Source organism: Triticum aestivum, chromosome 3D (genome assembly GCF_018294505.1).
Source record: "Triticum aestivum cultivar Chinese Spring chromosome 3D, IWGSC CS RefSeq v2.1, whole genome shotgun sequence".
Classification (NCBI taxonomy): domain Eukaryota; kingdom Viridiplantae; phylum Streptophyta; class Magnoliopsida; order Poales; family Poaceae; genus Triticum; species Triticum aestivum.
The window spans coordinates 275854892-275862264 of record NC_057802.1 but is presented as its reverse complement, the minus strand read 5'-3'; the positions used below and the strand labels follow the sequence as shown (position 1 = coordinate 275862264).

At 54.6% G+C, this 7373-nt stretch overlaps 1 long non-coding RNA gene across 1 annotated transcript; it reads right to left on the bottom strand.

Annotated features, from left to right (window-relative positions):
• Positions 1-4032: 4032 nt before the first annotated feature.
• Positions 4033-6540, bottom strand: LOC123074504 (uncharacterized). Its single transcript, XR_006435996.1, has 4 exons — positions 6422-6540; positions 5994-6050; positions 4867-4983; positions 4033-4410 (listed from the first exon to the last, which is right to left on the bottom strand). It is a non-coding gene; the product is annotated as an uncharacterized lncRNA (long non-coding RNA).
• Between the last annotated feature and the right edge of the window lie 833 nt (positions 6541-7373).

The following is a 7373-nucleotide window of genomic DNA, read 5'->3' as shown; positions in this document are numbered from 1 at the left end:
AAGCAGGTGATAACCATAGATAGATCATGCATGGAAAGCAAACTAGCTTAGGTAAATGCAAGAACGATACACGCCGCTGGGTCGGACCCGATCGGCCTGGGGATGATGCAGCCCGAGGGGCGCCCCAGCAAAGTAAGCTAAAGACGTAAAAGGATACGTGCCGCAGGGGCAGGCCCACGCGTCCTGGGAATGATGCAGCCCGGGGGGCGCTCCCAGCTAAATAAACTTGGAAAATGTCACCTGGTTCCGTTGTTGAAGGGATGTTGGGGTAGCTGCGCTTGGCGAAGGGGTTGCTCCTCATGAGCCATCGGGGCCCTGAGCCTTGGGAGGCTCTGGGGGTCCAGGCGGCTCCTCGAGGACCGTCTCCATCTTCGCCAGGACTGCATGATGCCTGGCCTCCTGAGCCACCAGGATGCTCCGCAGGTTGCGCTGGAAGGCGTCCGCCACGCTCGGCAGGCCGAATGGCATGCGAACATAGCTGTGAGGTGGGCCCTCGCAATGTCCCACGCACGAAGGCCAGAAGAGCTCCTGAGATGCGGCCCTGTTGAGCCCTGGGATGTCGACGCAGACGCGCAGCCCGCCATCCTTGCCTGAATGGGGAGCTGTGCCAGGTGGGCGGCGGTTGCCGCGCATGGCTCTTGCATCCTGCAGCTCCTGAGTGACCTTGGTGATGAACTCCTTAGCGTCGGGCGCTCCTCTCCCGGTCTTCTCCTGAGGGAAACATGCCGCAAATCACGCCTCCATGTGGTGCCCGAGCGCCTCCCTCGTGATGTTGGCTAGGTCTGAGGCCCTCCAGAAGAGAGCCCCCGAGCCCTGCCCGAGGAGGGCGCCGGGCGCGCCTTCCTATGCGAGGGAGGGAGGCGCCCCAGGCGCGGTCGCCAATCCGGATGTTGCACCACCAGAGATGCCGCTCCACTGAGGCCCTGTGCGGAGTAGCTACTTTTTCTTCTTGGGGAGGGCCTTAGGACGGTACTACGCACCATTGTTGTTGGGGTCTTCGATCGCTGCGCTTGGAAGGCGCGCTCGAGGGAGCACACTGCACCTCTTTCTTCGCAGGGGACGGTGATGATCCCGCCGCCTCCTGGCATCTTGAGGACGTTGTAGCCGTGGTGGGTCACCGCCATGAACTTGGCCAGGGCCGGATACCCGAGGATGGCATTGTACGGCAGACGAATGTGAACAATGTCAAAGTCGATGAGCTCGGTGCGGTAGTTGTCGCGTTGTCCGAAGGTGACAGGGAGGCGGACCTGCCCCATTGGGGTGGTGGAGTCGTCGGTCACTCCTGAGAAGCGCTTGGTAGGCTGAAGCTGATCGTATGGAACTTGGAGGTTGTCGAACGTCTCGACGGACAGGACATTAAGCCCTGCGCCACCATCGATGAGGGTCTTGGTAACTTGCACGTTGCTGATGACGGGTGAGCAGAGCATCGGGAGGGCGCCAGCGGTGGCCGCGCACTTGAGCTGGTCCGCTGAACTGAAAGTGATGGCGCACTTGGACCACATGAGCATGCACGTGGCCTCAAGCCTAGGAAGGGCTGCGTTCACCTCGCGAGCAACCTGCTTGAAGATACGCTGAGAGGCTGGGGCCTGAGCTCCGCCCAAGATGCAGGCGATGGCACGCGGTTCCTGGAAGCCCCCAGCCCCCTCGTCGTGATGGTGGTCGTCGTTCCTTCTTGGCGGTGGCGGCAGCGGAGGGAGACCAGCATTGCCCTGAGGGCGGTCCTCGCGAGGCTGGTCCCTCCAGGCGCCCTCACGAGGCTGGTCCTGCCAGCGGTCCTCGCTAGGCCGGTCGCGCCACTCCTGGCGGGGGCCGCGATCGTCCCAGCATCCTCTGCCTCGTCCACCTCCTCGGCCGTAGCCCCGGTCGTTGCGCTTGGGACGTCGACCGAGGCATCCATCTCGAATAGCCGTGAGCTCTTGACAGTCGTTGGTGTTGTGGTTGTGTACGTTGTGGAAGGCGCAGAACAGTCGGCTGCTCTTGGACGACTCGGGATTGTCCCGGCCGCGCTTCGTATCTGGCTCCGCCGCGAGCACGGCTACTCCCTTGCGCTTCACGTCCTTGGCCTTGGCTTTCTTCTCCTCCAGGTCGGTAGCCGGGAGCTCGAGGAGGGATAGGCGCCCCTCCTCAGCTCTTGCGCACTTGGTCGCCAGGTTGAACAGCTCCAAAGCCATGCATAGCTCCTCGTGGATGGCGAGCTCCTCCTTCATCTTGACGTCGCGGACGCCATCAGAAAACGCTGAAATGATGGCCTCGTCCGTCACCTTGGGGATCTTGAGGCGAACGCTATTGAAGCGCTAGATGTACTTCTGCAAGGTCTCTCCTGCCTGCTGCTTGATGCGGCGCAGGTCACCCGCGGCCGGAGGGTGGTCGCGAGTGCCCTGGAAGTTGGCGATGAAGCGGTCGCACATCTCGTCCCAGGAGGAGATCGAACCCGGGGGCAGGTTCAGGAGCCACGAGCGAGCACCATCTTTGAGAGCCATGGGGAACCAGTTCACCATGAATTTTCGTCGCCGTTGGCCGCCTCAATGCTCAGCTCGTAGAGCTGCAAGAACTCCGCCGGGTCGGGGGTGCCGTCGTAGCGAGGAGGAAGGTCTGGCTTGAACTTGCCCGGCTAGGCGGCGCTACGCAGCTCAGGAGTGAAGGCGCGGCAGCCTGCGGTGGCCACCAGGGCCCTTTGCTGATGCGGAGCCTGCCCTTGATGCCCGCGCACCGCCGCCGCAGGCGGCACGCGGTCTTGTCGCGGTGGCGCTGGGAGCGCGCGTGCGTTCTCTTGCGGCCGGGGAACTTCTTGGCAGCTTCCTTCTTCTCGCGCGGGCGCCCGACGCGGTGGGTCACACCGGGGGGCCGTGTGCCTTGGCGCCAGAGCGCCCTCTTGGTGCAGAGGTGGTCGAGGCACTCCGTGAGCCACGTCGCCCGCAGCTGGCGGAGGGCAAGGCAGCGAGAGGGATGGTGTAGGGGAGCCCCCTGCGGCACTGACGAGTTCGGCGATGCGGTCCAGCCAGTCCTCGTAGAGGTCATCGACTGGGCGGTAGCGCAGGAGCTCGCATGCCATGAGCAGCGTGGCCTGCGCGTCCGTGGGAGCGCGACGAGCGTGAGACGACGAGCCGGCCGGGGTTAGCGATGGAGTGGCAGTGCGGCCATCCCGCCGCACAGAGGGGTGCAGCGAGGACGCTTGCTGCTCGTTTCCCGCCGGGCCGGTGGCGGCGTTGGCGGCGGGCGATGGGGAACGACGGGGAGGCCCACCGACAGGAGCGATCTGAGCGACTCGGGAGGCGAGGGGGGCCCGGCGCTCAGCGCGGGCTCGACGAGCGTCCGCCATGGATGCGACAAAGCCACGGGACGCGGATCAGCGGAAGGAAAGCTTCAGCGCACCCCTACCTGGCGTGCCAAATGTCGGATTTCGGGTTCCGACAAAACCCTTGAGGTTCGAACACTGGGGTGCACGCGAAGATCTCTCTCGCAACAAGCGCAAGGCCTAGCTCGACGAACCCAAAGAACGAGAGACACAAGAGTTTATACTGGTTTGGGCCACCGATGTGGTATAATACCCTACTCCAGTGTGGTGTGTGGATTGCCTCTTGGGTTGAGGATGAACAGTTAGAAGAGAAGAACAGCCTCCTGAGGAGAGGTGCTCTTGTGCTTGGTGAACTTGTGTGGTTCAGGATGATCTGAATGATCCTCCTTTGCTACGATGGTGGCTAGTCCTATTTATAGAGGCCCTGGTCCTCTCCCCAAATATTGAGCGGGAAGGGATCCAACAACGGCCAAATTCGAAGGAAGACAACTAGTACAAGTTATCCTAACTAAAGGTGGTCTTCGCCTGCCAAAGGCTCTGGTGGTGACGCCGTCTTGGGCTCCACGGTGACCTCCATCCTATCGTCCTGCTGGTCTTGGTCTCGTTGCACCAATATGGAAACCTTTGTCTGATGCCTCGGGACTCCTCGCCTGCGCTTGCCTCTTTAGCACCAAAGAGGAAACGAGGACACTGCACGCTGGCGCCCGCCTGGCTCCTGTCGTCATGGCTTGCGTCACAAGAACCTCGCGAGGTGTCCCTTGCCTTGATCTCTCCGCCCCTCGCGAGCCAGCCTGGTGGGGCCGTCCCGAGAAGGCCTTGTGTCGTCCGCCTCGCGAGACTTGGCCCCTCGCGAGCGTCTTGTGTGTTTGCTGGTGAAGATGGGTCGTACAGGGCCGCTGGTGCAGCCACGCCGTGGGCCGCAGGCAGGCAAGTCTGGGGACCCCCGTTCCCAGGTCGCCGACAGTCTCTTCTTCAAGATTAACCACTTCTGTAGAAAGAGGGTCACTTGAGTCTTTTGCATATTGCCCTATAGCCATGCTCCCTCCAGCTATATACATCATCTCCTTATAATGAATAATAGTCTTGTTAAGGTATTGTTCGTCCTCTGGATGAGCCTTGTAGAACCAAAAATAATTATTTCAGTAAGTATTTGGACATAAAGGAACAATTTCGGCAAGTATTTGAGTATATAGGAAGAATTCCAGCAAGTATTTGAGCATATAGAAAGAGGTACAAGTTTCGGACATTACGAAACCATTTCAGCAAGCACTTTCATGTAAAGAATAATTTTAGCAAGTATTTAGACTTGTAGATACTAATTTCAGAAACTATTTGAGCATTAAGAAAGAAGTACAACAAGTATTTGACTTCACAAAATCAATTACAGCAAGTACTTTCACATAAAGAACCAATTGGAACAATTGTTTGGACTTGTAGATACTAACTTCAGCAAGTATTTGAGCATAAAGAATCAAGTACAACAAGTATTTGATTGTAGGAAACCCATTACAGCAAGTACTCATGAGCATAAACAAAGAATTACAAGTACTCATGAGCAGAAAAATAGTTACCTTAACATGATTTGTGTAATGCTCATGATCAAGAACAATCATAGACTTGTCCTCATCCCATAGTGCACCACTCAAATCCTTCAGTTTCACTATTTCTGTAGCTTCCTCTTCCATGTCCTATTATGATTTTTGTTTGTACATGAAACTTGCTTAGCCATTTCCTACAATTTTCAGCAAGTGTTTGTACATTGACAAAGTAATTTCAACAAGTTTTGAACATAACAAAATAATTTCGGCAACTTAAATAGTCATTACAAATACAATCTTAGAAAATAATATGTCCTTACAAATAAGTTTCAGCATACAGAATAGTTCAACACAAAGTACAATCACAACGAGCTAAATGACATAGTAGTCACTACATATTTTGACCTTGCAAATGGTTTTGTCGATCTTCCCACATTTGATCAGCAAGTCCTTTCCTAAAATTAACCATGTATGCATGTTCATGTGCTTGACCACTTGATGATGAAGCATGAGTAATATTTGGCACCCATTCATCCTCGGGTATGATATATTCATCTATCCCATCATTTATAACCCAATTGTGAATAATGCAACAAGCCACAACAATGTCAACTTGTGTTGGAAAGAGAAAGAATGGGGTGGCATCATCAAGTATCTTAAATCTTCTCTTCAATGACCCAAATGCACGTTCTACAGTCACACGAAGAGAAGAATGCCTAAGGTTGAACAGCTCCCTCTCCGAAGCCTAAGCATGTTCACACAAGTTGTGTCATTCTTCCATATTTTGTTGTCAAAATACTCTCTTCTCATCCTATCTCTCTCATCAATTGGGGCATACATAATTGCTTCTCTCCTTTTTCTTTTTCTGGATTGAACAACCAATGTTATCATGTTGATAAACCATTGTGCCGCAGCCCCATAAATTAACATCTTTGTCTTTCTGTCCATCTAGAATGCAGTATAGGATTCAGCTACAATATGCAGTACAGGATTTATAGCTAAAACATTGTTATCTTTTGTCTCACTGTCCATCTACATGCGAACAAGAATTCAATAACACGCTATATGTGTACAAATGGACAACTACTTAGAACCAAACCAACATTCTTTTTCCACTGTTAAACATTTCACTATAGAATAGGATTTAGGCGAGAAATAACCTCATATTGTAGTTGTGCTGCTGCTGCTAGATGCACTGACGGTGGCCTTCAACTTTCCTGCACCAGAAAATTAAATCAATCAGCGAACTGCACATGAGCAGAGACCACGCTTCCACCAGCCCCTGCACGCATGGAACACTAGCACACATCTAGCACACGCAGCCGTGCGCACGCATCAATCACCGGCCGCCCACGCCATTTGAAGCCCCTAGTCGCCGGCCTTCAGATCCATCTGCGCCGCCGCCAGGCTTGAGATCCAGCCACGTGCACGCCTCCTGAGGCCCCCAGCCGCCGGCGACCTTGAGATCCAGCCACACCACCGCCTCAAATCCTTGCCCGCATCGCCCGGGAACACCCTCCGCAACGGGCCCGCCGACACACATGAGACCAAGCAGAGGAGATAGGGAACGAGCAGAGAAGGAACTCACCTCCGGCCTGCCTCTTTGCTAGTATTTGCTAGATGCGCCGCTGCCGCGCACGGAAGAGAGAGGCGAGCAATGGGGGGGAAGTGAGGGTTTCGCGGGGTAAGCAGGAGCCAATCTAGCCGAAAAAACGGTTCGCGCGGGGTGGTTGCCGCCACCCGCTCGTTTTTCGCGAGTCACCGCATCCCTTTTTCTGGGGAATATTCGGAGCATCTGTTTGACCCTATCCTTCCTTGCCTCAGATCCAAATGGGTGGCAGCCACCAAAAAAGGGGCTACCCCTATCCCTGGGAGGATAGCCCTCAAACCAAACACATCCTAAGTGGTGCTGCACTCGCATCATGGGGTTGATTTGGGCATGCACAACATGTTAGAAAGGTGTGCTAGAGTGCATAGTGCAAGTAGGTGAAAGGGAGGACTTGAGCGCTACTTGTTCTCACCGGAGTCGCTTGTTTATAGTGGTGGCAGCGGCGGCAGGTCGATTCCTCACAACCTGGTGGCGATGAGGGTTGTGGTGTGGGGGCTTCTGATGGCATCGAGGGGATTTTATAGGGGGGGCAACATGGTCTTTGGGGCTCTGAGGCATGCTAGACGTGGGAACGTGCGCTACGACTTGCTCGCGAGTGTTCCCCGGGTTCTTAGCTTGAGGTTGAAGGCGACCTGGCAGGCTCGGGTGCGCTCTCAGCCATTGGATCTTCATAAGATTAGACGGTTGCGACTTAACATGACTGTGCGTACCAATTCAGCTAAGCGTCTCGGTCGTGCTCCTAAAGTGCAGGGGCCCAAAGAACAATAGCCTTTTTCTAAAAAATGCAGATTTAAACTATTGATTTGAATTGAATTTAAATATTATTAGTTCAAACCCTAAAAATCCAGAAACTTGCATAAAAATACCAGGGCTATTATAGATCATAGGAAAAAAATTCTAGCCCCAATACTTTGAAAATTCATTTTATGCA